This window comes from Leptonychotes weddellii, chromosome 3 (assembly GCF_054177405.1).
Source record: "Leptonychotes weddellii isolate Sample4059 chromosome 3, ASM5417740v2, whole genome shotgun sequence".
In the NCBI taxonomy this organism is placed as follows: domain Eukaryota; kingdom Metazoa; phylum Chordata; class Mammalia; order Carnivora; family Phocidae; genus Leptonychotes; species Leptonychotes weddellii.
In genome coordinates, this window is record NC_138371.1 from 12,713,979 (window position 1) to 12,741,287 (window position 27,309).

Sequence of the window (27,309 nt, forward strand, 5' to 3'; positions counted from 1 at the left end):
CGGCGACCAGCCGACCAGGAGAAGTCGGCTCCGGGTCACCCTGCGAAGCGTCTCGAGGGGCGCTCTGCCCCTCCCTGGCCACGACCCGGCACCGTTATCCCCATCACCCAGACCGGTGCGCACGGTCCCGGGGCACCCCCGTGTCTCCCCCAGGGGGCAGCCAAGACGACTTGCCAGCGTCCCCGGGACGCGCCGCGAGCCCTTGGGTCCCTCCCTGTCCCCACACACGCCCGGACCCCGTCGACCCACGTGCAGCTCGGCGGGGGCTGGCGCCGCACCCCGAGCTCGGCGCGTCTCCCGGCGCGATCCGGGCGCGACCCCACGACGTGGAGTGTTTGCGGGCGGCGGCCGCGAGGCCGCGGCCGGAGTGGGGGCGTCCCGGCGTGCGGGCGCTGCGACGCTGCGGCCCGCTGGCACACAAAGGAGGCGGCGGGAAGGCGGGGCGGGGCGGACCGGGGGCGGGGGCGGCAGGAAGGGGCGGGGGCGGGGCGGGCGGCGATAAAGCCCCCGCCGCCGCGGCCGCCCAGCCTGCGCTGTGGGACTGCCGGGCTGCTCGGGCTGCGCGGCGAGTGCAGGCGCCGCCGCCTCTTCGCTTCCCCGACCTGCCTCGGCGCCGCCGCCGCCGCTCTCCGTCCTCCGACTCTCCGCCCCGCCGCCACCCGGCTCCGGCTCCGGCTCCGGTTCCGGCTCCGGCTCGGGCCGCTCTCCGCCGCCGCCACCTGGGGATCCCGAGCGAGGGGTGGTGAGTACGGGCTGCGCGCCCCGCGGCCGATCGCGGGCGCCCGGGGCCGGGAGGGGCGCGGCCGGCGTGCCCCCTGCGCCGGCCACGGTCCCGGGGCTCTGCGCGCCGCCCGCTCCGCGACCTTGCGCCCGGCCCGGAGGCTGCGGGGCGTGCGGGGCGAGCGGGGCCCCGGGGCGGCGACGTCGAGGCGGAGGAACTTTCTCAGCCTCCCTCGGGCTGCCTCGGCCGAGACTGCGTGCGCGCCCGGCTCTGTGCCCGGCCCGCGGGGAGCCGGAGGAGGACCCGGGCCGGGCGAGGAGGGGCCGCGACGGCTGTGGCGTCCAGGTGTGCCCGCCGCTGGGAGTCCCGGGGCCGGCGTGGTTTGTGCGGGCGCATCCTCGCTGGCGCCGGTGACCCTGAACCTGAGGTACCCAGGTACTAGGCAGGCGTCCTCTACCCTGTACTTTGCGTGTGCGCTGCCTGTTGGGGAAAGACAAACCGACTCTGTGGTTACCGCTGCCCGATCAGGGTTGGGGTGACCAGTGGTTTGGGGGAGAGCCTTTAAATTGGCCTCTGGCAATCAGTTCAACCCTATGGAGCAGATTTTTGCTATTTTCATCATCTGTAGAAATGGGAATCAAGACACTGATTAGTGGCTACAGGTAAGGTGAAAGTGTACTCAGAAATTCTGGGCGGAATCAGGTATTTAATTTGCCTACGAACTGAGCGGGGATGGAAAGCTTCTATTACATAAGACAGCACTCCACCTTCAGGTGTTATGGGAGATGCTACTGAAGGTTTTAATGTTTTAATGAACGAAAAATAATCATGTGTGTCTCTCTTGAGAAATCTCAAATGCTGCTGTGTCTTGCTTTGACCACTTTGCAGAGAACGTTCTTATATTTAGCATCAACATAAAAAGGTGTTTGAAGGTTTGACTGGCTCTTTCAAGCCAGGAAGCAGTTTACTTCTCTGAACTGTTCAGGAACAATTTACGTGATAATTTTGTACTTTGGAGATTTTATATCCCAAGTTGAACAGAGATAACTGGAAGAAATGTAAGCATTGCTAATTTGTATATCTAAAAGCAAACTTCAAAAATTGAAGATACTTTCAATGCTGTCTGCATATCTAAATCAGTAATTGTTGCTCTTTGCAGTATTTCAGCAAAAATTATCTTCAGCTATGCAAATGAAGGTGTTAGCCTAAATAATCTAAGCATCCTTTCAACCCCCAAATTTTGATTCTAGATTAAAATGATGTTTGAAAATATTGTACAGTGTAGGGCAGTTACTGAAGGTCATAAAGATGTCATCCATCCTTTATTCTAAACAAAAATGAATCTATGCGGAAAATCTCTGCTTCCTATGAACTTCACATATTAGTGTAATTTTAAAAGAACAAAAATGACTCAGTCTCCAAAGGACATTAGTTTTTAAGTTCCACCCATGGGTGAATAAATACCAGTGAGAGATTGAGGTATTAGAGTTGGAAATGAGCCATGTCCCACCCACCCCTCTGTGTGACCATCCTCTGCCAGCTAGTCATCTCCTTCAGGGACTTTGGCTCCTGGGCTTTTGCTCCCCCTCCTGTCCCAAAGTCCATGTAGGGGATGCTCTTTATTCCCACTTCCTTGACCATCTCAAATCCAGTGACCTCCACCCGCTCTAGCAACTGAGTCCTCTAACTATATTGAAGTCTTGCCCTCGCTCAGAGATGCTCATCTTCTGAAATCAGAAACAGTGTCTCAATGTCTCAATCACAAGTTCCTGCCTTCCGGGTTGCAAACTGGTGCTCCCATCGCAACTCTTCCTCAACACAAGAGACCTCTTTCCCTCCCTCCTTCCGGTTTAACAGGTGACTTCATGGCCCACTCTACCTGGAAAGTAGGGGCCACTGAATTGAAGTCTCTCCATGTCCTACCCCATTTCCCTCCTACAAACTTCTCCAAATTTACCCCCTCATCCAAGACATCTTCTTAAGTGCCTGCTGTGTCCAGGCGCTTTACTTGGCTCTGAAGTGTGATAAATACAGCAGATCCTTGCTGTCTTGGAACGGTCATTCTTGTGGGAAGAAACAGATGAAAAGCAAACATAATTATGCTATGATAAAATGAATAGGGTAGAATAATAGAAAAAAATCAAGTTGGGGCAGGGAACTCAGGGAAGATTAGAGAGAAGGCCTCCCTTTGGCACTGCCTAGGGTCTCTCCATGAACTCTTTCCTAATTTAACAGTATTTTTAGAATGCCGTCATCTTCCTTGTCCCTGCACCCCCACCTCCTCTCTAGTGACCACTGTGTCTCCCGGGCTTCTCAAATGAGTTAACATTTCCCCTGTTGTCTGCTTTCTTCTCAGCTCCTTGTGAGCTGGCCAGAGGCTCCGCCAAATAGGAGAAGACCCCACAATTCCTGAACGGTGATCCTGCACATTCTCTCTAGACTTCCCTGTAGCATTGGATATGGACCTTTCCTTCCTTTTGGATACTTTTCCTTTCTTCCCTAGTTGCCGTGTCCCCCTGGTTTTCCCTCTGCCTCCATTGCCTCTCCACTACCTCCTGGGGTTACCCAGGGCTCTGTCCTGATCTCTGTTCTGCTTTATACAGAGTCATTGGGTGAAGCACATTCCCCAAGCCTCAGCTATCTCCAATACAAAGTAAGTCCCAGATTGGTGTCTCCAGCTAGTTACCTACAGTCCAGTGGGCTTATCCATCCAGCCTCGTAGGCAAACAACCCACAGTGAGTCCAAGACTGACTGATTTTAGTTCTCACCATCCACCCCAGACCCATTCCATCATTGGCCAGAATTTGCCTTGCTTTTTTTTTGGTGGCAGCTCTGCCAGTCACCAGGATATTAAAGCAGAAACCTTCCGGAAAGGCTAGACTCCTTCAGCACTCCCCGCATGCAGTCACCAAGTCCTGTTGCTTCTCCATGCTGTGAAATCACCTAACCCTCTGCTCTAGTCACAGTGGCCCGGCCCTGCTTCAGAGGCCAGAACCGGCAAAGTGGCGGCCAGCGTGCCATTTCCAGTTGGCAGATGTGTTGTTGGCCTGAACAAAGTATACAAAAATTGAGTTAATATTAGAAATATTAAAATGCCACTTGCATTTATAGCTTCTCTTAAAAATCAGAAGGCCTGGAACACGAGACCTCCAGTCCCGTGTGGCAACACTTGGCTCGCGTGGAATTTCCAGCGCCCAACTATGCTGGCGGTCGCTTGCTTCTTGGTTCTCCCTGGACCCGTGGTCTTCATTTACGGTCTCCTGGCTCCCACGGGCTCCTGAGTTAGCACCCATAGGCCGGGGAGGCCAGCGGCAGCCTGTGAATCCCTGGTGCCAGGAGGTTACAGCCTCCTGCCAGATTTCTCACATCCTAGCGTTGCACCCCTTTGAACTGTCTCCCACATCAGTGCTGGGATGACTCTTCCTCGGTTCCTCCAAATCCAAATCTGCTGGTGTCCCTCCTGATAACCACCCTGCTTCCCTCTTGCCTTTGGGGCGAACCCTGACCCTGTTGTATCACGGGTTAGGCAGCTCCAGTGGAGAGGTAAGCTATTGTCTTTATGAGGTGCTGTCCCTCAGTTTCTCAACACACCTTTGAACTTCTATAAGGAGAGTGGGGTATACATAATTCCAGTGTTACCTCACCTGTCGAGATGCAGTCTCTGCTGTTTAGAAACCCTTTCCACCGACCTCACCACCCTCCTGCTTCCTCACAACCGCCTTGGGCGCAGATGGGACAGGGTGGATTCCACAGTAGGGGAGACTGTAAATACAGAGGCAGGGGCTGCCCCAGGAGCCCTCAGCCCTTGGAACATGTCAGGCTCCGTTTAACCCCTGGTGCCCAGAGTCCTGTGGCGTGCTCCCGAGATCATTCTCTGGACCCTCGTGTTGCAGAACTCCTCTGCATTCAGCCAGGGAACTTGCCACGGTGCTCCACCATCTTCCCAGCGACCTCTCGGGCTGCTGGCCCTTTGCAGTGACCTGACGAAGTCTGCATTTTCTTCCAGTCCTTCCACCTCCCCACCTCGTGCCCTTCCCCAAACTTTATTTTCTTGCAAAACTGAACTTCCTGCAGACTCCTCACACTGTGGTGCTGCCATATGCCTCTTTGCCTGTGCTCCTACTGGACCTCGGCCTAGAATTCTCCTTCTCCATCCTCTGCGTTCATTGTCTGGCTCACTTCCCCCTTTTCGAGACTCGGGTCCTGTATCATCTGTTCCACAAAGTCTTTCCTGAAAACCACTACCCCCAGCCCTCCCTGGCACGTGTGCGCACACGTGTGCGCTCCGCCCCGTGGAGGCCTCCCCGATGGGAGGTACTGCGTTGTAGCTAAGTGCTTTCCCCACTAGGCTCTAAGTGCAGTGAAGACGGACCTGTGTTTTAGCTTCATTTGCACTCACCATGGTGCATGATCCAAGGGCATTTAATGGATATCTGAACTGAACCATATTTCTATTTTTCATAAGTTTACTCCAAACTTTATGAAGGAGTGCTTATCTTTTGGGCTTGGAGGGGAGCTTCTCCACCCACCCCACCCCCCCCCCGCCACCAGGACCTCCACTCCTGTTTTGGTACTTCTGCATTAAGTATATATATTTTCACAGCAAAAAAAATTTTTAAAAATTAAAAAATTAAAATCTTTTTGATCAATCATGGTTTTTGAGATAGAACATTACTTAGAAAAAAGCAGAAGTCTAACCCAGAAGTACTTCTGTCCCTATATTCACTTCAGTTATCCTCATCTGAACCTCTTTTGGCTTGGTTCTGTCTTCCTTGAGATCCACTGGCTGGGCTGTGCCCTGTTTTGTGGTTTGTACAAGGTAGGAGAATTCTCTCTGGCTTCCGTTAACCTTTTCAGTGATGGTGATGCGTGCCTTCTTGCTGACTTTTTTTTTTTTTTTTTTTTTGCGTCGGTAGTTTTTTGGCTAATATCTTCAGTCAAGTTTGATGGAAAGAGTCCTATGTTGAGAGAGAGTCTGGGCTGTGCTGCCAATGATTTGTATAGTTAATCATCTAGAACTCAATGTTTTATCTATACAATGGGTGTGATGAAATCAAAGATGTCATTAAAAAAAAAAAAAAACAAAACCTGGGGCGCCTGGGTGACTCAGTCGGTTAAGCATCTGACTCTTGATTTCAGCTCAGGTCATGATCTCAGGGTCATGAGATCAAGCCCTGCATTGGGCTCCACGCTCAGTGAGGAGTCTGCTTGTCCCTATCCCTTTGCTCCTCCCTCTACCCCTCTCTTTCTCTCTCTGTCTCAAAAAAATAAATAAAATTAAAAAAAACAAACAAAACCTAAAACTTCTTGACTTACTTTCCCTTTTGGTCCAGCTTTCTCATCAAGATCAGATCTAGATGAAATTTTTTCTTAAATGCATTATTTAATGTTTATCTACATGAAATTCTTATCCCTCTCTTTCTCTCTCTTTTTAAATCTATGAAATCACTCAGCTTGGCTCTTTAGTACTCAGAAATAGCATTAAGGGCCAACATGAAGATTTAGTTTGTATCCCCACTTAAAGGCATTTATAAAAAATGTTAAATAAATTGGGTCCCCTATACTTGATCTTCTTTGTAAACCACTGTCTCTACCCATGAATGTGCCTGTCTTCTCTTTCCCAAACCATCGTTCCTCATGAGTAGATTGTATGTCTGATCTGAAAGTCAAAGTTGGGTTAAAAAAAAAAAAATTACCCTTAGGTATGGAGTAGATTCAAATGCAGTAAACTACATCTTCAGGTTATTTCTTATCTTTTAAGTTCACAGTTCATCTAAGAGCACTGAAAGAGTAGTAGGATTTTATTTCTCTTTTGAGAAATGCTGCCTTTCACCCAACAGGGCGAGTCTATTTACATAGTCAATGATTCTCCCCTTATTCTGCTGTTAGGTTTCTAGGTCTGGATGTAAGCCCAGTCCAGAGAAGTTGGCATTCCTTCTGGGGCTCTTTTTTGTGCGTGGAGATGTACACTGAGCCTAAGCAATCCTCTGTTTGCAATTCCATTCCTGCATTTGGACAAACATGTCCCCTGTTTCATCCTTGAATTCCTTCAAAGGTTGGGGTAGACACCCCAGTTCAAGGTCAGCCCAGGAACACCTCATGCTCTTGCTTCAGGTTGACTGTAGATGTTGCTCTTTGCTTCAGAAGGGATAATTCCAGAATTGGAACCCACTGTGCCTTTCTATTTTTATTAGTTAATTCTTGGGAGAAAGATAATGTGGAGGAGATTTTAATATAAAAGGGAAAAAATCCTATGAAAAGGCAGAAAGGATTTCTTGTAGCGACTGCAAATCTTGGTAAATGTACTTTGTTTTGTTGTTGTAATGCCCTCCCCCACTTGCTGCAGCGAGAACTCTGGTAACCTGGGGAATTTCTCTTAAGAGCATACCAAAAATAGCATCAGCGCTTTCTCCCCCCACTTTCATTTCTATTTAGTGCCAACTAATATAGCTACAGAGAAAATAACCACTTGTTTTTGCCTAAGTTTTTATGGACCAAATCTTGAAAGTGGGTGTAGGTATGTGAGAGAGTTTAACACCAAATATGAAGCCCACTTGAAAATGACTAAGGTGACTGCAAATGAAAATAAATTTTTCTTCCTTTCTTTTGAGAAAATGCTCTATAAATAATGGCAGTGCTTGCCTCTTCTACTAAATTTATTTTTCATTCTTGAACTAAGGAATCTGCTTAGGAAGAAACGATCTTGAGGGTTTGGTCACTGTTCAGATTATATGAGCTATTAACTACTGCATTATCTTTCGGTTACAAGTGCAGAAACCCAAGTCAGGGTAAGTGATGCAAAAGGGTGCAAGGGCCGACCTAGTGGCTTACATTGCAAGCCCTGAGATGGGGGGGGTGCCTCTGGTGCAGGAGGTGACTGATACCAGAGACTCAGGGCTTTAGGGCTCTCTTCTCTCCCTCTGTGTCTCTTTGCAGGTGGTCTTCATCCTCTCAGGGACCAGCCTCATGACCCAAGAGGGAAGAGGGGCTTCCTGCCAGTTCCAGTTGGAAAAATCCTAGGGAGGCACTCTGATTGGCTCAGTTTGGGTCATGTGCCTTTCCCTGGACCAATGGCTGTGGTGAGGGGAATGGGGTACTGTGATTGGCCAAAGTCTGAGTCACATGTTCAAACCTGTGGTCGGGAGGGGAAAGAGTATTGAGAGGGGTGTGCTGGACAGGCAAGTTACCCCAACTGCCATTAGTATTTGTTTTCAGTTGACAGAGGCTCTCTGTTGTCTCCTGGAGCCTCATCCCTGTCTGTAGGACAGATAGTAGCATCCTCCACTCGCTCAGTTGGGAAAGAGGAGTGTGCAGTAGCTGAAGTGTCCATGGTCCTACATACAGCCTGTATGTGTCAATGCCAGAGCCTGAACCCAGGTGTGTAAATGTGCGAACTGTGGGCTGATGCCGTGAATTTTCAAAGATTTATAGCTCATCAATATTTATAACTTTTCAAAAATAAGTTCTTGTCAAATAACACGCCTCCTTTCAGAAGACCATCTTCTCAGTTGGATGCTTGATATCCTTCAGTACCACAACCAAAACTCACGGAAAGAGGCTAATATTTTTGCCTTCTGTTGGAAGTAAGCTTTTTAGACCTGTTGCTGCCCCACACCCCCGTCCAGTTTATTCCTTAGACACTTATTTTTTGGGTTTTTTTTCTTTCCTAGGAGTCGAACTCTAAAATTAGTACTGACCTTTGGACTGAAAAGGTAGAGTGCATTTATCCAGAGTTGAGGGAATAGCTTAGGCTGAGCTGGATAAAAGTCAACATAATCAAACAAGGACTGTGACATGACTTTTAAAAGATGCCTAATTGAGGGGCACCTGGGTGGCTCAGTTGGTTGAGTGGCCAACTCTTGATTTTGGCTCAGGTCATGATCTCAGTCCTGGGATCGAGCCCCGCATGAGGCTCCTTGCTCAGAGTGGAATCTGCTTGAGGATCCTCTATCCCTCTCCCTCTGCCCCCCACCCCACTTGTGCTCATGCATGCTCTATCAAATAAATAAATAAATCTTAAAAAAAAAATACCTGATTGAACTTCACAAATGTGTGGAGACTTAGTTTAGAACATTGTTTGAGATATAACTTTTGTTTTTATAGATTTTTATTTGAGAGAGAGAGAGAGAAAGAGTGCGTGCACACACGTGCACGAGAAGGGGATGAGAGGCAGAGCGAGAGAGAGAGAGAGAGAGAGAGAGAATCTTAAGCAGGCTCCATGCCCAGCACATTAGGCTCAATCCCATGACCCTGAGATCATGACCTGGGCCGAAATCAAGAGTTGGGCGCCTAACCATCTAAGCTACCCAGGCACCCCTTATAGTTTTTTTTTTAAATAGTTACCTATTTTTTCAAAATTTGTCCTGTCTAAATGGAGTGCTTTCCCCTCCCCTCCCCTGTCCCCCTCCTCTCCTTCCTTAATACAGTGTAGTACTTAAGAGTATGGAAGGTTTGGAGGCCAATAGACTGGTCTGAATCTAGATTCTGTCAGTTACTAGCTCGAGATCAGGAGGCCATAGATGATTTACTAAACTTCTCCAAGCTTCAGTTTCTTCATTTGTGAGTTGGACATGAAGGTAACTGTGGTTTAAGTTTGGGAGGATGAGGTGGAGTATATACTTTAGGTGCTGAGCACAGGGGCTAGAATGGAGCTGCCTTCCAGGACATGACATGGCGGTAGGATTCTGTTTGTCACCGTAGTCCAGGTAAGCATTTCTCTCCTCCAGGACTCATGTTTTCATTGTGTCTTTGATCTGGTGAATGAGGGACTTGCTCTGTGTGTTCCCATGCTTGGTTTCCAGACCTGTAACACCCTCGGTAGGCAGTACTCCCAGTGATCAGCTCCCTGGTCATCTGTCCTTTCCCCAGGCTTCCAGCTCTTCTAATATTGGCTGTGGAGCAAAGGATGGTCAGTGCGGGGAAATAAACTCCCTCTCACACCTGTGTGAGGAAATGTAAACAGCTGTGGTACCAGGAGGTCTTTCTCGGGGCACATTGCAGGCTAGCCCTGTCAGGTTGGGTGCTTTATATATATATATGTTAATTATGAAGAATTAATAAATGTCTCTGCAGCAGAAAAATCATCTGTTTGGTTTAATATTTGGGTCTTTGCAAATGTGGTACCCAGAGTCTTCTCTTTTTGTTCTTGTTTTTCAGACTGTGAAAAAGTCCTGTATCCAGTGATATCCACTGATATCCAAATATCCAGAAATAATCATTTTGAACACATACTGAATAGATTTTAAACACACAGTCCTTTAATTATGACTTGATTCCCTCAATATGCAGAAGATTTTCTATGAATGTTGGACTAGCCTCAGCAAACCTTCCCGGATAGGAAATGTATCTTCTGCTGCCATTAGTAGGAGATTTTAGGATTTTACTGGCAAATAGCCACTTGGGATTTTATACAGCACTCAGTGTATGTCCACACCTGAATTGTTGCTCGGACAATGGGATACAAGGTGCCAGGGAGATTGATACTGTGTGACGACTTAATTATAAGGAGAGCTTCATTTCCCTAAAGGTGTGGATATTCTCTTTGAAATTAATTCACAGATAGACTCATATCATCTTATGCCAAACCTGTGTTCATTTCTTAATGACACTTAATTAAAATAGCAATTTAGAGGATTGGCCAGAGATGCCAAAGTATGCATAGTCAACCTGTCCTTGTGCAGCACGGTGGTAAATCATGAGTATCAAAGTGCTAATCATACTCAACGGTGAATTAATTCAGCAAGTACTGAACACATAGTTGTTTCCATGCATGTATGTTACTCATTAGCCTACAATTTCTTTTAGGTAGGGTAAGTATGTAGTTTTTACATGTACAATGGCAAAATCATGCTTTTTGTCTTAGTCTCTACCTTGTGTTGTGGTTCTTTGTGTTTTATCTCCCCTGTTAGGAGCCCTCGAGGATTTCTTTGGTTTATCTTATCCTCTGGGTTACCTGATGCCGAGGAGCCCAAAAGGGAAGTAGGAAATGAAAGAGCGTGGATCTTCAGTGTGTCAAGTACTGTTAGGCACATTTTATACATGATCTTATTGAATCTCAACCACCCTTGGAAGGTTGAAATTAGTCCTAGCTGGCAGGCGAGAAAACGGAGATTGGGGTGTGTGGAGCACCCTGCTGAGAATCTCACCCATGGGATGGATATTCACTCCAACTCTGCGTATCTCCGCAGTGGAGATCTTTCATCCTGAAACATTGTTTTCAGGGAGTGACTGAAACTAGACAGTGGTGTCTGGGCAACAGCGCAGGGCCCCACACATGAGAGGTCAGAGCATGCTGGACAGGGTGAACTTGGGAATCAGATGAACCTGGGTTTAAGCCCCAGCTCTGCAGTTAGTCGTTTGATGTCCACAAAATACTTTCCTCTCTGGGCTTCATTTCCAGAGCTGGAGAATGGAGCTTATGAGGATATTCCCTTCTTTGTAGAGAAAGCTAGCATTGTTGCTGATTCACAGACAGGGAGATAGCAAATAGTGACGTAAATCACTTGGCAAGGTCAGGGCTGAGGCAGGTTGAGCACTTGGGTCTCTGCTCCTGTCCCTTGTCACCTCTCCAATCACCAAGTCTGGGTACAGCAGCCAGAACTGCCATCACCTATCATCTGCCCTTGATTAGCCCCCAGAGCACCCCGCTGACTTGGGGACATTCACCATCCATCCCTTAGAGCCACTTGGCGGATTCATGTCTCCTCTTCTCTGTGTTGTTCACCCCCATCTTCTTGAAGAGGATTATTCCCAGAGAGTAAAGAGATTCCCCAAGACTTATTCCTGATGCATCTGCCCCACACAAGACTTCAAAAGTGGCAGCCCTATTGTGTTTGGGTGCATTTGGTTTAAGAATTAGTTTTTCAGCCAGACACTCTGAGGGACCTAGAAGTCTCCACAACACAGGTTGACCTTTGAGGATCTTATATGTTTCGATTAGAAAGGGCATATCTGTGATACTTTAACAATCCAAGATGAACAATTTCACAGATCGGTGACCCTTTAACAGTTCAAGAACCATGGTACAGTGTCGTGGGCGGACGCAACAAGGGGGTACATTTTCTGTAGAGGATTTCAGTGCAGTGGTAAAAATACCTCAAAATTGGTTAGCTTTTTATTATCATCAAGTACCATGGTGATCAACTCTTCTTCCCCTGGAGCAGACCCATCAGCCTGACTGACCCTCAGTACTGCACTAGGTCAGTAATAATTCACTGCCAAAATGAGTGCTTTGCATGAGATGTCTGGGAGGCCAGACCAGAGGGGTTAGTGTGGGCTCAGTCACTGGGAAGGCTGCACAGAAGCCCTCTCCCTTCCCTCTTTCTAGGGAGGGACTTCAGGAGAGCAAGCAATGTGTGATCCCGATGACTAGTCTAGTTGTGGTGCCAACGTAAGTCATGGGCTGTGGAAGCTCTTTACGTGCATGGCCCCCCTGCATTCTCTTGACAGCCTTGAAAGGCTGGTGGCCCAAGGTGGTTCTGTAGAGGAGGAACCCGGAGGCTCCATGAGATTCGGGAATGAGGGCAAGTGATGGATAGTCTCCGGGTCTCTGTTTCCTTCTGCATGAAATAAAGGTAGGAATGCCCAGCTTTCCAGGAAGCTAGGAGGCTCAGCAGTGCTAATGCTAAAGCCCTTTACTCATAGAAGGTTCTTAAATATCAGTTACTACCAATGGTCGTGCACGGGAGAGGTAAGTCTATGCACAATGTGAAATATTGTCAAGTAGCTGATAAACGCAAATGTCTAGATAGCCCCCGTGGGTAATGCAGTCCTTATTTTTTTTTCTTTTGCATTATTCTCCACAAAACCTTTTCTGCTCTAAATTTTGTCGATTGCTACTTACTGATTCGTAATAATAATAAGAGTTGGCCATTTAGTCTTTCAGGTGCTCTCCATGAGTAAATACAAGGAGGTAACTCCTTCATGGAGGGGAGATCAGTTCTCTTAAAAAAAAAAAAAAGAAAGAAAAGAATGTTAGTGGGCAACTTCGAAAAGGTGTGAAGCCTTACAGCTTTTCCTTTCATTGAATGCTCATGAGTACAAGACACTGGAGAATATAAAACTGCATCAAGGCTTGATCTCTTCCTGGTCAGGCATGCAAGGCAAAAGTAGTGCACAGTGATGCCTTAATAAGTTATTAAGAGGCACCAAAATGTGTAATTTTTCTCTGTGAAAGAAGTGTTTTCTAATTTGAAAACTGTGTGCATGAATACGAAAGGAAAAATTTCCCCAGGATCATTCCTCAGGGAAATTGGGGGTTGCTATATATTAGGGTCCTTTCAAAATCTCCCATTTGCAAAGATCATGATAAGTTCATTAGTCAGAGTTCACCAAAAGCCCTGGATGGATGAGACTTATGAGTGAGTCTTGCAAACAAAGGGAGAAGGGCACATAAGCCTGCCATCCCCTTAATCAGTATTTATTCTGAATGTTCATAGAGGTTACACTGTACAAGAGGGTTTAAAAAAAAAAAAAAAGGCACAGAATTAGAATACAGATTTAGTAATTATTCCTGAGGTCATGACTTCACAATTGCCAAATTTTAAATGCTGTGTTCATTAAGATAATGCTGATTGCTATAATAAATAAACCCAACTATGTACCATCTCACAAACTTCCATTTGCATAATGCCCAAAATGGGCACGTCTGTTCCAAACCTGGTGATTCAGGGAGCCAGCCTCTTTCCATCTTCCGGCTCCACTTGATTTAGCAGGCAGTTTCCAAGGTCATGATGCTTGTCAGCATCAAGCTGGTGGAAGCAGAAAGATCACAGAGGTTTGCATATGGCAGCTCTTGATGGGCCAGGTCTAAGAGTGGCATACATCACTCCTGTTCCCATTTTATTGAACACGTTTCAGTCTCATGGACACTCCCACGTACAACAGAGGCTAGGAAGTGTAGCCCTAGCTCTGTGTTTGGGGAGGAGAAGGAATGGGTTTGCTGAGGAGATAGCTACTCTCTGTTAAATGAAGTTTCATGAAGACTATAAGGCACTTTAAAAAGTCACACAGTAACATGCCGTGGCAATCATGTATATATTTTCTTCTATGAAGGCAACTGTCTCGATGGCTTATGAAGGACTTCGTATGGCTTTGGAGAGATTTTTCAGTGACAGTGGCACATAGATTTGAAAAGTGCTGTATCATAGGCAACTTGGACAAAAAGGAGATGATGTGCTTGGGAAAGTTGTTAGACAACTTGGAGTGATGACAGGCTTGGAGAAGATGTCTGGGAAACCTCTGAGTTAAATTGCTTCATGGAAGGGGAGAGTGGAAAGAAAAGTACCATTTCTAAATCATAATATATGTGATTTCACATGTTCATCATGAAGTTTATTTAGTCAGGTTGACCAAAACTTGGGTGGGCAGGAGCGGGAGGTGTTGGGGATCTTCTCGTTGGGAAAAAGAGGAAGTCTCTCCCATCTTAAATGGGAGAGAACCATCTACTCCAGCACATATGGTAATTAGAACTTAATCAAAGAAATAAAGACTTTCACCCTACAAGACAGAGTGTCTTTCCATTGTGGGAGAGGGTTGTCAGATACACTGGGAACACCATGTGGGAGCAAAAGGAAAGACGAAAGCTGGGGAATGGGATCAATGCCAATGCTGAGTTCTGACTGAGGAAACGAAAGGACCAGGGATTGGACAAGGAAGAGGCAGGTGACAGGAGCAGCTCTGCCCTCTCTGGGAGAAGCCTCTGGCAGCATCTGACTTGTGGGCATATCCGTGTGGTTTCTTGCTGTGTGATGTGGGCAGATTAGTCAGTCTCCCTGCATCTCTGTTACCTTAGCTGAATCTGGAGGGGCTCATGTGAGATTCAATGAGATGACATGTTCACAGGGCTGTGAACACAGTAGGAGCTCTATAAATGCCCTTCCCTCAACCCATCTCCTGTGCAGCTACTCCCCAGCTCCATTGTTAGTGAACATCGTCTCTGTAGCTGGCTATGAGAAATTGGAGAGATGGTTCTCCCCTATAAAATGTGACTTGATGCTGAAAAGAAGCTCAGCTCCTCCATCCCTAGAGATTCCTCCATGCAATCAATATCTTACAGCAGAGGTTAGACAGAAATAAAGAGAACTTTCATTAAGTCATCGATTTTTAATTCCAGAATTCCTTATTCTTCTGCCTTTGCACCAGATGTGGGGAAGTAAAAAGCTGGTCTTGTGAGGAAAAGCTGTGTGGTGCCTAAGAGTAGTCACATCGTTGTCCAGGATGGTGTCTTATGTGATCCTTTTAGCAACCTTCTGACGTATGGGATGGGAGAGGAGGGTTATCATTGATTTTATAGATGAAGAAACTGAGTCACAGTTTGTGCAATTTGTCCGAAGCAATTTGTCTGATGCAGGCAGGCCCGGGACTAGTCTATAGGCCTATCCCACAATTGTGTTAACATGGACACAGGTTTCTTCTGTGAAATAGCTGAACACGCCCCCTCCCCGCCCCCCAGAATCCCTTCAGAAGCCATTAGCAAGATGCTCAGCAAGAGAAATAAAGTCAGGCTAAAGGAAGAACCTCGGTACTTGGGTAGCTAAAGCCAAGTTTGGAATCATGCTTCCCATTACTTCAGATGGTTTCTGAGCTTTGCAGAACTTTGCTGGTTTGATGGTTGCTGGCTGGAAATAAACACGAAAATATAGAGGGGTCATCTTTTAAAATATTACTTTGGGATTTTGTTTGTTTACAAACTCTTTGTACTGAAAGAAGTGAGCAGAGGATCAGAGATCACAGCAGAGGAGCCTTTCTTAAAGTTATTGACTATTTTATCTTCCCCATCCCTCATTCCCTCTTCCTACTTCAGAAGTATTTCTAGATCTTTTGCCTATAGATAGATACATGTGTATTTATTTCAGAAGATGTCTGCCTCATATAATTTCCCTCCAGAAGTTAAAATGAGGGGACCAGGGAACCATTCCCTGTTATACCCATTCCCAACCTCCTCTGCATGACTATTTCACTTGTAATAAATACCGAAAACTCACACTGAGAGATTCAGATGGGGTTAGCCTGTTTGGGTCTCCCAAGCCAAGACTGGGTAAAGAGGGGGCTTAGTCACCAGAATTGGACGGGAAACTGAGGAAGAAGAGAGGAAAGTGTGCCCAGGTGTCATAGGATCACTTTCTGGAGGCTGCCAAACTTAACGTCAAAGCAGCCCTATGGCCATCTAATGAAAAATGGAATGTAATGGCTCTGTATCCACAACTGAATCCAGTTTTAATACAATATCGTTAATCTATTTAGAGGGAGGATAGGAAAGATGCTGCCTGTCCATTTGCCCTGAGCCTTTCGTTCCTGATCTGTGTCCGTGAACCTACCAGGAGATGGAGGCATATCAGGAGGCTGATGGAGCCATACTGCTCTCTTCCTTCCCCGGCTCCTCAACACAAGTTCAGCCCTATCCTGCCTTCCTCTTGTTTGCCTGGAAAATAAAAGATCATAAATAAGTACCCAGTGGTGCCAAAGGGAGAAGCAAAACACAGGATGGATCACTGAATGTTGTTGTATATTATTTCCATGATGTCGGAGAAGCTGACTTCTCAGGTGGGCTCCCCTTAGATGGCATCCCTTAAGGGGTTGCACAGCACGCAGCACCAAAGAAAAACTCAGATTCCATCAGGAGCCCCAGGAATGTTGCGGAGCAGAGAGGCTCACAATTACCACACTTGTAAGAGATGGAAGAATGAGAAGATGGTCCGTTAGCCAATTAACCTACTCCCCACTCTAACAAAACCTTCATAGGAAATCCACTTGCCATAGGAAGGTTCTTTGATAAGTATCTCACAAAAGCACACTGGACAGTCGGTGGTCCAAGTTCTAGAACTCAATCTGGGTCTGTTCCAGATGGCCTGTGAAGAAGTTCCTAGTCCATGAGCACCGGAGGCTAAGTATTGTCACCACAGTTCCACACGGTAGATGCCTTCATTCTCAAGTGGTGGGGGCTGTCTGTGTCTTAATTACGGATAATATAAGACATTAGCCCTTGGTGACAGGTTATTTTTTTTTTTTAAAAGATTTTATTTATTTATTTGAGAGAGAGAATGAGAGACAGAGAGCATGAGAGGGGGGAGGGTCAGAGAGAGAGGCAAACTCCCTGCTGAGCAGGGAGCCCGACGTGGGACTCGATCCCGGGACTCCAGGATCATGACCTGAGCCGAAGGCAGTCGCTTAACCAACTGAGCCACCCAGGCGCCCCTGGTGACAGGTTATTAAAAGAGATCATTTTTTAGTCCTTTCATTCTATCTAAATTCTATTTCTTAATTTGTAGAACAAAAGCTAGGGGTTAAAGATTTGCATACCTGAGGAACAACACTAATTTGTGAGTGGTACCATCATTTATTGAATAAATATATATTGAGTGTCCATTGTTGCTTTAAATTCCGATGCTTTTAATTCTTTGCTAGTTTGGTTGTCACTTGTCAGTTGCCGCCATTGCTGGTCACTCTTGTCTTGAGAGGGGACATTATGGCTGCTTTTCTGGTTTTCATCTCTTCTGACTAATTTTCTGTATAGCGAGATACTAATGGTCATACGCAATACAGTTGCATGTAAAGTAAAGGCTAACTGACACTTTTCTCATTTGCTTGGAACTCTTAACACTACGTATCAGGTCCACTTGGCTTCTGAGTCCCTTAAGTACTTCTGTCTCCAGTTCACCCATAGCTCTCGAGGTCAGGCTGTGTTTTCCCTTCATTTTGTCATTTCTACCCTTGTGCATTACTCAGGGCACAGGACCAAGGGAACTGTTTTGTTGACTGAGAAAGCACAAGGGTATTTTTGCAGCCTCTAAAGCTCTGTTAGAAATGGAAAATGATCGTGAATTTTGCAGCTCCCTTTCCCCAGGCCCCAAGAGTCTGGGCACTCCTTCTTTGGTACCTGTTACTTTGACAGCCCCTTTCTTTATGGCCACATACTCTGCCAGCCACCATTTGATCAACCATCGAGAATATTGAAGCATCTTTTCGCACTCCAGGACAGTGCTGTAGGCACTGAAGAGATCACAGTTTGGATTCCTGAGTGAAGGATGTGACACACAGTCCCTTGCTCCTGGCAGGCATCTTGCTGCTGTTTTGGGAATTTTGTCTGGGCTGCAGAGATTTGAACCTGTCAAGTCTGAGACTGTTTGTTTTCTCAGGAAACGCGGCCCTATTAAAGCCATTGTTTTAAAAGTCGCTGGGAGCATTAAAATCCTGTCATCAATTAGTAGTGTGAAAATTTAGAAGTGGCTGGGGCTTCAGGCAAGCAATATTGACTTAAATGTGTAGGGCACCTTAAGACAGCTCTTGATTGTACATTTTAAAATAGGGAATGCAAATTGAAATTCCTCCTGGGTGCTTTAAATCATGCATTATATGTGCAGTATTTTCAATTAGCTGCAGAAAAAATATGTTCCGTGTGACTCTATTTTTACAGCTGGGAATTGCTCTGAGAACACAATTGACTATTTCATACATGTGAGATTTATTTAAATGACTCATGGGGCATTTGCAGTTTAACCAATAATTGAAAATATTGTTGCAGTGTGGCAGGTAAAACTAGGATGTCATTTTGCATTCCTGGAGAGGTGCTCCAAGCTCAATAGCATTACATTAGTCAAAAGGGTGGGCAATGGACAGGGAGTCCGTGCAGTATTGAGATTCAGTCCTTCACATTTCATTCCTGGGCTGTGCCACACCACAAAAAGACCAAGGATGCTTGACTGTCAGAGGGTTCTGTGGGTTGTGCACTCATGAAAGACCCCAAGCATGAAGGCGTTGTCTTGTTTCTCTTGTTTCTCTCTCCTGTTTTCACGTACCAGATACAGACAAAAGATCATGTCAGATGTGGGGAACCCCATCCTTCCCCCAACTCTTCTCTTATCTCCCATTCCTTTCCCACCATGCTTTGCCAGCCATTTCATATCAGACATCACCTATAGTACTGATGCAGAAATCTAAGTTGACTCTCAGGATGGACTGACCAGCGTCTCCGTGGTCATTCATAAATGTTACTGGGGATTTGGAATGCATGTTCTCACTGAAATGATGTTGTAAATGGTGGTTAGATAATTATTAAAATGCATTGTTGCTCAATGTGATTTAAAATATGGGTTAATTCGGTATTTTATGGTCAGCATTAAAGTCCTAACCACCAATTTTTAATTTTTCTCTGGGATCAGTGGTTCTCAACCAGGGTGATCGATCCTCCCTTTCACCCCAGGGACATCTGTCGGTGTCTCCAGATGTTTGTCAATGTCTTGGAACATTTGGTTGTTGCAATTGGGTGGGGGGTGCTACTAACATATAATGGGTAGAGGCCAGGGATGCCGCTTACCATCCTGCAGTACACAGGACAGTCCCTCCCAACAAGGAATTATCCAGCTTAAAATGTAAATAGTACCCAAGTTGTGAAGCCTTGCTCTAGAACTTCTTAAAAAAAAAAAAAAAAAAAGACTTCCCCAAATACTTCAGAATACAACCTGCTTTTAAGATGGTGGTTTCTGTAATTGACATTAGTACATGAGGGGAGTTAAGGTCATAGTTGAAAACCTGGCTTTTTCATCAATGCCTTGACATATTGAGCACCTCAGTGTCCCCATGTACTATGTTGGATGCTGGGGAAGAGTGGTGAACAGGACAGACAGGGGCCTCCCCTCACTCACAGGCACAAAGAGAAGGGGAGATGGCAAGTTTTCCAGTCACGGGGAGCATGAGCATGGAGGCCTGAGGCTGGAAAGAGCCTGGCAGCTCCCGTGAACTGCTAAGAGGAAAGTGTCTCTCTAGAAGGAAGCCAAATCCAGACAAGGCAGGTCAACTCATAGGCTGTGGGAGGGAATTTCATTTCATCATAAGAATTAGGGATGCCATGAGAGGGTTTAACGCTGGTCTTGGTGCCGAGGGTCATGGTCAGCCTTCCTGGTCAGCAAGGTCACTGGGGTAGTACAGACAGTGAGTTGGATATAAGAGACTACTGTTCTATTCCAGGAATGCTGGTGGCTTGACTGGGGGCAAAGGAGGTAGAGAGAGGAGACCATTCAGGAACTGTGTCAGAGGTAGAGTGGTAGAGTTTGTTGTTGGGTCAAATGGGGAAGGGAAGGATGAAGGGTGACTCCCACACTTCCAGCTTAGATTCTTGGATGGATAGAGTACCACGCCAATTGGGTTGTAGAACCCGGAAGAACAGCAAGTTTAGGGATGACTATGTACTTTTCCCCTCCATCTTAGAATTTCTATGAAAATGGGTGAGGGGACTTCTATATGTCTTTCTACTTAATTTTTTTTTTTAAAGGAAACTGTTTAAGTCGGCTCTGCTTGCTAAAATGTAAGGTATTTCTCCTGTAGTACCTCTGTTCTCTGCTTACCATCATAATAGGCTTTCCACTGTAGCTCAGAATTGTTTCTAAATGGCTTCTTTGGGAAATCATCAAGCATTTTCTATATTAGATATTTTTCTGTCTAAGCAAGTAGAACAGAGATGAGAGTCGGCTTACCGTCAGACTTGTACCATTGAGGCTTTTGACCACTAAGGCAAGTCTCATCTGGCTTCACTGCACTAAAACTTTTTTTAATTGTTTTAATCTAATCCCACCCTGTTTCAGTTTTAGCTGAACATTTTATCTTGTTCTTGAGCCTGGCAGTCTTGGAAAGAACACAAGCAGGGTCCCCAGAGCCTGAGTCCATTTCCAAAGTCACCCAGTGACCATCAGTCATTTCCTGACCCCATCACCAGGGCCATTTTTGGAGGCTGCATGGACCCTGGCTGCTGCCCCCCTGGAACACAAGGCCACCTTCCCTGAGGACTTGTGACCAGCTGCCAAGCTCTGATAAAGTCACATACTAGACCTTTGAATTCCTCCTACAGCAAAGAAATGAAGGAAATGGCCCACAACTGAAAAAAGACCACAGGCAAATAGAAAAGACAGCTTTTAAAATTTTGATTTTTAGAAATTAGAATTTGGGGCTATTTTGCAATTGAGAGAACTATGAAGATAGGTTGGTGTGCAGCAGGCCTTAAGAGGCTGAGGAGAGACCCAAGGACTCTTGAGGCACCACAATGATGGTAGGAAGTGGCAGTAATGGTGAAGCCGGCTTTGGTTGAGTTCTTAATATCTTCAAGAACCGTCTGAAGAATCTGAGATGTGTTACCCTGTTATACTCTCCGCAGCAGCTCATTGGGCAAGACTGCTATTATACATACCCATTTTACAGATGAAGAAACTGAGGCACGGTTATGTGAAGTACTTGTCAAAAGTCATATAGTTAATTGATAATGGAGCTGGGATTTGAACTTGTGTGGTTTGTCTCAGGAGCCTGCAGAGGCCAAGAAGACTAATCAAAGAATTATGAAAAGGCATAATTATGCAAAAACATATTGTTGGCATCTTTTTTTTTTTAGAATATTGCGTTTTTTCCACATGCCTATTGGGAAAAGAATTAAAGTAAATTTAAAAAAGATCTGTCTTCAGGCGCATTTGTTTGCTGACAAAAATTTTTAGATAAGGTTGTTTTGTCTTTTACTTTTTTTGTTTTACTTTTTTATTTTGAGATAGTTGTAGATTCAGATGCAGTCATAAAAAATGATGCAGCGAGATCCTTGTACCCTTTCCCTAGTTCCCCTAGTGATAACATGTTGCATAACTATACACGACAGTAAATATCACAGCTAGGAAATTGATGCTGGTACAAGCCATCCATCTTACTCAGGTTTCTGCAGGCACTCATTTGTGTGTGTGTGCACTTACTTGTCCACAGTCTTATCACGTGTAGATTTGTGTGCCTACCACCACAGGGAAGATAGCAAAGAGCTCCACCATAAGGACCCTGCGTGTCAGCCCCCCACTCCCAGGCTCCCTGGCTCATGGTAACCACTAATATGTTCTCCATCTTTTGTCATTTTAAGAGTATTTTATAAATGGGATCATATGGTATGTAACCCTTTGGGAATCGACTTTTTTCACTCAGCATAATTCCCTTGAGATCCATCCAAATTGCTGAGTCCTTCTACCAGTAGTTCATTCCTTTTAAGCTGAGTGGTATCCCCTGGTGTGGATGTGCCGCAGTTTCTTTAAGCATCCACCCATTAAAGAACATGTGGCTGTTTCCAATTTGCAGCTATTACAAATAAAGCTGCTGTGTACATTGGTGTACAGGATTTTGTGTGAGCATGAGTTTTCACAAATGTGTAAGATTGCTGGATTATATGATTAAATGGTCTTTAGTTTTGTAAGAAACTGCCAAACCATTTTCCAGAGTTGGCTCTACCATTTTACATACCCACCAGCAGCGTGTGAGTTATCCAGTTTCCCTGCCTCTTCTCCAGCATTTGGCATTATCACTAACTTTTTATTTTGCTACTCTGTGTAGTGATGGCCCATGGTGGTTTTAATTGGCATTTCCCTGATGGCAAATGATGTTTGACACCTTTTCATGAGCTTATTGGCCATCTGTATATTCTCTTCAGTGAAATGTTTGTCCATGTCTCTGTCCATTTTCTGCCTGGAGTGTTTGATTTTTCTTTTAATGTTGCGTTAATATAGTTCTTTATATATTGTAGATACTAGTCCTTGGTCAGACATGCAGTTTGCAGATATTTTCTCCCAGTATGTATCTTGTCTTTTCATCATCTTTGTAGAGTCTTAGAGCAAGTATTTTTAATTTTGATGATGTCTGATTTATCAGTTTTTCCTTTTTTGAGTCATGCTTTTAGTATCAAGTCTAGAACAAATAAGGTTTTGATTCCTGCCTCTGCTAATGCAGCGGTCTCATTGTTGAGAAAGAAGGCAGTGGGACAGGATGGACATTGGAGTGTGTGTGGTTCTTACAGCTCCTGTCTAGTTTGGCCTCTGGTGTGTGTCATGATGAGCTGGTTGTCACGGTTATGGCCCCAGATTTGACGTCGTCTTAGAAACACTGTAAGATAGGGGCACCTGGGTGGCTCAGTCGTTAAGCGTCTGCCTTCGGCTCAGGTCATGATCTCAGGGTCCCGGGATCGAGCCCCGCATCGGGCTCCCTGCTCGGCGGGAAGCCTGCTTCTCCCACTCCCACTCCCCCTGCTTGTGTTCCCTCTTGCTGTCTTTCTCTCTGTCAAATAAATAAAAATCTTTAAAAAAAAAGAAACACTGTAAGATGATGATGGTGTGAGAAGAAGGATACTTCCAGAATCTCAGTTTCCCCAACCATTTATGATACCTCCTAACACAAGACCTTTTTGCACTTGAGATCTGTCTGGAATACTCCTCCCTGCCCTCCACTGTGTCCCCCTTTGTCCCATCATATCCAGCTCACCCTCCGATGTCCCCCCTATGTGGCCCTTCCTCAGAGCTCCCCCTCAGCTCTGTTGACATTCGGAGCAGACAACTCCTTGTTGTGCAGGGCTCTCCTGAGCCTCGTAGGATGTTGAGCAGCATCTCTGGCCTCTGCCTTCTAGAGGCCAGTAGCACCCTCCCCGACACCCAGTTGTGACAACCAAAAATGTCTGCAGATGTTCCCTGAGGGATGCAGCTGACCACGTTGAGAGCCTTGGCTCCAGGCCCTCAGCTCTGGGAGAGTAGGTGCTGAGTCTGTCTTGTCCATGTTCTCACCTCGGCACCGTGCCTGTCACCCTGTTGTCCGTTAATGTTTGTGAACAGTAAGTGGACAAACTGTAGCCACCGTCAAACCCCTCGTTATGTGGCAGCCTTGGGAATCCCACCCTGACTGCAAAAGAACCAAGTTGTGAATTTGAGCCCTAGAAATCTAGAGTCCTCTCTACACAGATGAATATGGGCTTCCTTGTCCTTCTTCCCGTGGGCTGAAATGAGGATGCCTGAGTCTTCCAGTTCCTGCCTGATTAAAGCCCACATCCTCTCAACACTGCCAGGGCCCTTACAGCCACTAACTCTGGACCTCCTTCTGAGAAAAAGAGGGCATCCCTGCAGGCAGAAGGGGAGCTCCTGCGGGTGGCATTTTTGGGTAATGCGGCGTAGGGCGCTCTCGGAGACCCAATTCAGCGTTCACCTGCTGGGTCTCCTTTTCCACTAAGCTGGGCTCTGCTCCCTTTTCATGGGGGAAGGGAGGAAAAGAGGGGTTTGCGCTCCGTTTGGCTTAGCAAAGCACATAACCAGATGTAATTGGTGCAGAAAGTTCCCAGGGAGTAAGTACAGTGGCCATAAGAATAATTTAGGGTATGTGTGAGTAATTTGGGCTTTTCTCTCTGTACCTGGTAGTTCTGTTCCCTGAGCCGGAATGATAGAGCTGGCTTTGGCTTAGCAAAAAAAGACTGCCATGGGGGTGGGTGGGGGGAAACCAGGCAGCAGAGGGGAGGACAGAGCCTGGTGATGTTGGCCCCGGCTCCCTGCTGCTGCTTCATGGGGAGGCTGTCGGACTCCTCCTCTTCCTGTGGAGGAGTCAGTGCCTGGTGACTCGGTGACTCGGCCTGGTGGAAACGCTTTCCCCGGTGCTCCTGGCCGGAAGCTCAGTGTAACCCGGGCGTCCCCACACCTCCAGCTGCACAACTCCTTGACGACAGGCTGGAGGTGAACCTGATGTGATGAGGTGGGCCGACCGCCCAGAGCTTTAGTTACTGGTAACACAAACCTTCCCCCCTGGGATTGGCAGAAGGGAAGCCGCTGGATGCCCTCCTCTTCCACATGGAAACGGCTTGGATGGAGAACCTTAGGGAGAACTACCATGACAGTTGGTGTCCGTGCGGTGTGGCTGTGACCCGAAACAGTCTTTGACTTCAGGCTGAAGCCTTGGTTCCAAATTAAGGAAAGCCGGTGGTGTCATGGCGTAACAGCATATGGGGGGAGAGTGGGAAGGGGTGCTTTCTTGTGCGCTAGCAAGGTTCTCTCTCACCCTTGGCACTAACGCACGCAGCCAGATAATTCCTTGTGTGGGGTGTTGTCTCCCACATGGTAGGATGTTTAGCGACATCCCTGACCTCAGCCACACGATGCCAGTAGCACCCCTCCCAGTTGTGACCACCCAAAATGCCTCCAGACATTGCCTAATGCCCCCCGGGGGGGGGCGGGGGGGGGAGCGTCACCGCCCTCCCAGTGGAGAACCACTGCGTTAGAGAAACAAACATTCCGTTCAATTCTTGTGCCTCGTAAAACTGTGGTCGCTTGTTTACTCCTAGTATTTGATGACTTAAGCACAGGACAGAGAGGTAGAAAGAAGGCAGTGTTTCTTGACTTTTTCCTTGGTTGACCCTTTAAACTCCCATCACAGGATGCAGCATGACACATTGGCTAAGAGTGTCCATTTTCAGACGTGTCTTCACCCCGTACAATCTGGGCAGGCTATTTAACTTTTCCGGGCTTCCGTTTTTTGTCATCTGTAAAGTATAAATACTAATGCCTACTTAAGTTGAGGACTCAGCTGGATGTTGAATATGTAAAATTCTAGGTAGGGTGTCTGGCGTGTAGTTGACATTCAGTGAATGATGGCCATTATTCTTGAGTACTTAAGAATGTGCTCCACAAGTTTTTTGTTTTGTTTTGTCTTGTTTTATAAGAGAGGAAGGGAGGGAGTGGGGAGGCGGGGTGCAGAGGGAGAGGGAGAGAGAGAACCTCAAGCAGGCTCCGCGCCCAGTTCAGAGCCCAATGCGGGGCTCGGTCTCACCACCCTGAGATCATGACCAGAGCTGAAATCAAGAGTTGAACGCTTGACTGACTGAGCCACCCAGGCGCCGCTGTACTCTACAAGTTTTAAGCCAATTGGGATTTTTTTTTAATTCGCACTAACAGTTGCTGCTGCTTAAAATAGTGATTGGAATAGGTGATTACCACCGAACTACAATGTGTTTCATAAATTCTGAGTTCCTGCTATATGCCAGGTACTATGGTAAATGCAGGGAATAAAAAAATTAATAAACTGTAATCCCTGCCTTTAAATATCTAATAGGTAGATGTAGCTATATAAATGTGTCAACTCATGTTCATCAAAATAGAGCCATCACTTACTGAAAAAAACTCACCGTGAAGTGGTCTGTGGGTTGGAATGGGGTGTGACATGCATCTGAATGTATATAAAGGGATCTCACTATATTTCTTAACTCTTTCTCCTTTTCCAATAACTACCATTTTTAATTCAGGTTTGTATGATCCTGTGACTTAACCACTGTTCTTATGCCCTGTAGTCTTTTCTGTTCCCCCTTTCTATACATTTCAGCTGATCTAAGTTCCCACTGCTGTGGCTTTCTAAACAGAAAAAGGGATGCTTGTTTTAACGTGATCTGTTCAGTGTAGAAATTTTGAAAAATACAGAACAGTATAAAGAATAATAAACTCCTCTTCCCACCATCAGAATAATGATATAGATAATATCTGGATATCCATCTTTCTAGTCTTTTTTTTTCTGTGCCGTGTATTATTTTTACATAGTTAATTATACCATCGTTTTCCTTTTTCCATTGGGATATATCCAGAATCTATTACCATATCTTTAGATTTTCTTCCAGTATAGTTTCTCAGCAGCTGGTTGATACTGTGTTGAGTGGATGTCATGAACTGACCCTTATGCTCTCCCAGAAGCAGTCCGAGCCAAGGAGAGAGTGTGAATGATTCACTGAGGAAGTGCTCTGGGGTAAAACAGTAAGGGGGCGGTGGAAGTGGGAATTGCAAAGGAAACAGCCAGTTAGGGAGTGATAGCGGTGAGGTCCCACAGCCCAATCCCATGGGGCCCTCCAGAGAGTCACCTCCTCCTTCAGGTGGTCTCTGCCACCTGGAGGCAAAGGAGCTAAGCTTTCCTACGCCTCGACCAGTAGTTGGTGGCTGTTGGCCTGGGAGGGCAGAGGGGGGGAGGAGGCAAAGGAATGCTGTAGTGGTGAACTCCAGGCCACTTAAGGCCCACTAAGAAAATGAGCTCCAACTCCCAGAAGCAATCCGCTGAAGGTAACAGTTGCAAATATTAGCAACAAAGCACACAAAGCTGATAAAAGGTCACCCTCAGTGTCCCCTTCATTGAAAATTTAGGTTGCAATGATCATTGTTACTGCAATTATTTATTGCAAAGAATATTGCAGTGATTCTGCTCTTAGAAATAACTCCACAGTGAACATTTTTAGGCCCAAATCTATTTGATTATTACCTTCAGATTGATTAACAGAAAGGGTATTACTGTTCTGATAGGTATATACATTTGTAAGGTCAGGCATGCCCCAAATTGCCTTTCAGAAAGCTGTTTTGTTTTGTTTTTGTTTTATTGATATACACTTCCAGCACCTCCTGGTTATTTTTTTACTAGCAATAACTTAGCATTGATTTCTGACCTATGAACTGAGGACCTATAGACAACATTAGAGTTATTCTAAGGGGTCAAAAAAGTCATGTTCCTAGTCCAGCTTTGAGTAGAGACTGAATAAGTAATACCTCAAAATATGATTTTTGGAAATGTATCCAGATGCTGTTATAGATAAAAAGATTTTGCATTTTATTGAACTTTTATGAATTCATAGTAGTTTTTATCCTGTAGTTTCACAAGTACTTTTTTTTTATTCTTATGTTAATCCCCATACATTACATCATTAGTTTTAGATATAGTGTTCCATGATTCATTGTTTGTGCATAACACCCAGTGCTCCATGCAGAACGTGCCCTCCTCAATACCCATCACCAGGCTCACCCAT

General features: G+C 45.9%; 1 protein-coding gene across 1 annotated transcript in view; it reads left to right on the plus strand.

The window, feature by feature from the left end:
* The first annotated feature begins 537 nt into the window (after positions 1-537).
* SERPINE2 (serpin family E member 2) overlaps positions 538-27,309 on the plus strand; it is a 61,532-nt gene continuing 34,760 nt past the window's right edge. Inside the window, exon 1 of the mRNA XM_081813498.1 lies at positions 538-742. The gene's annotated coding sequence lies outside the window, so the exon portion shown is untranslated. The remainder of the gene's footprint in view (positions 743-27,309) is intronic.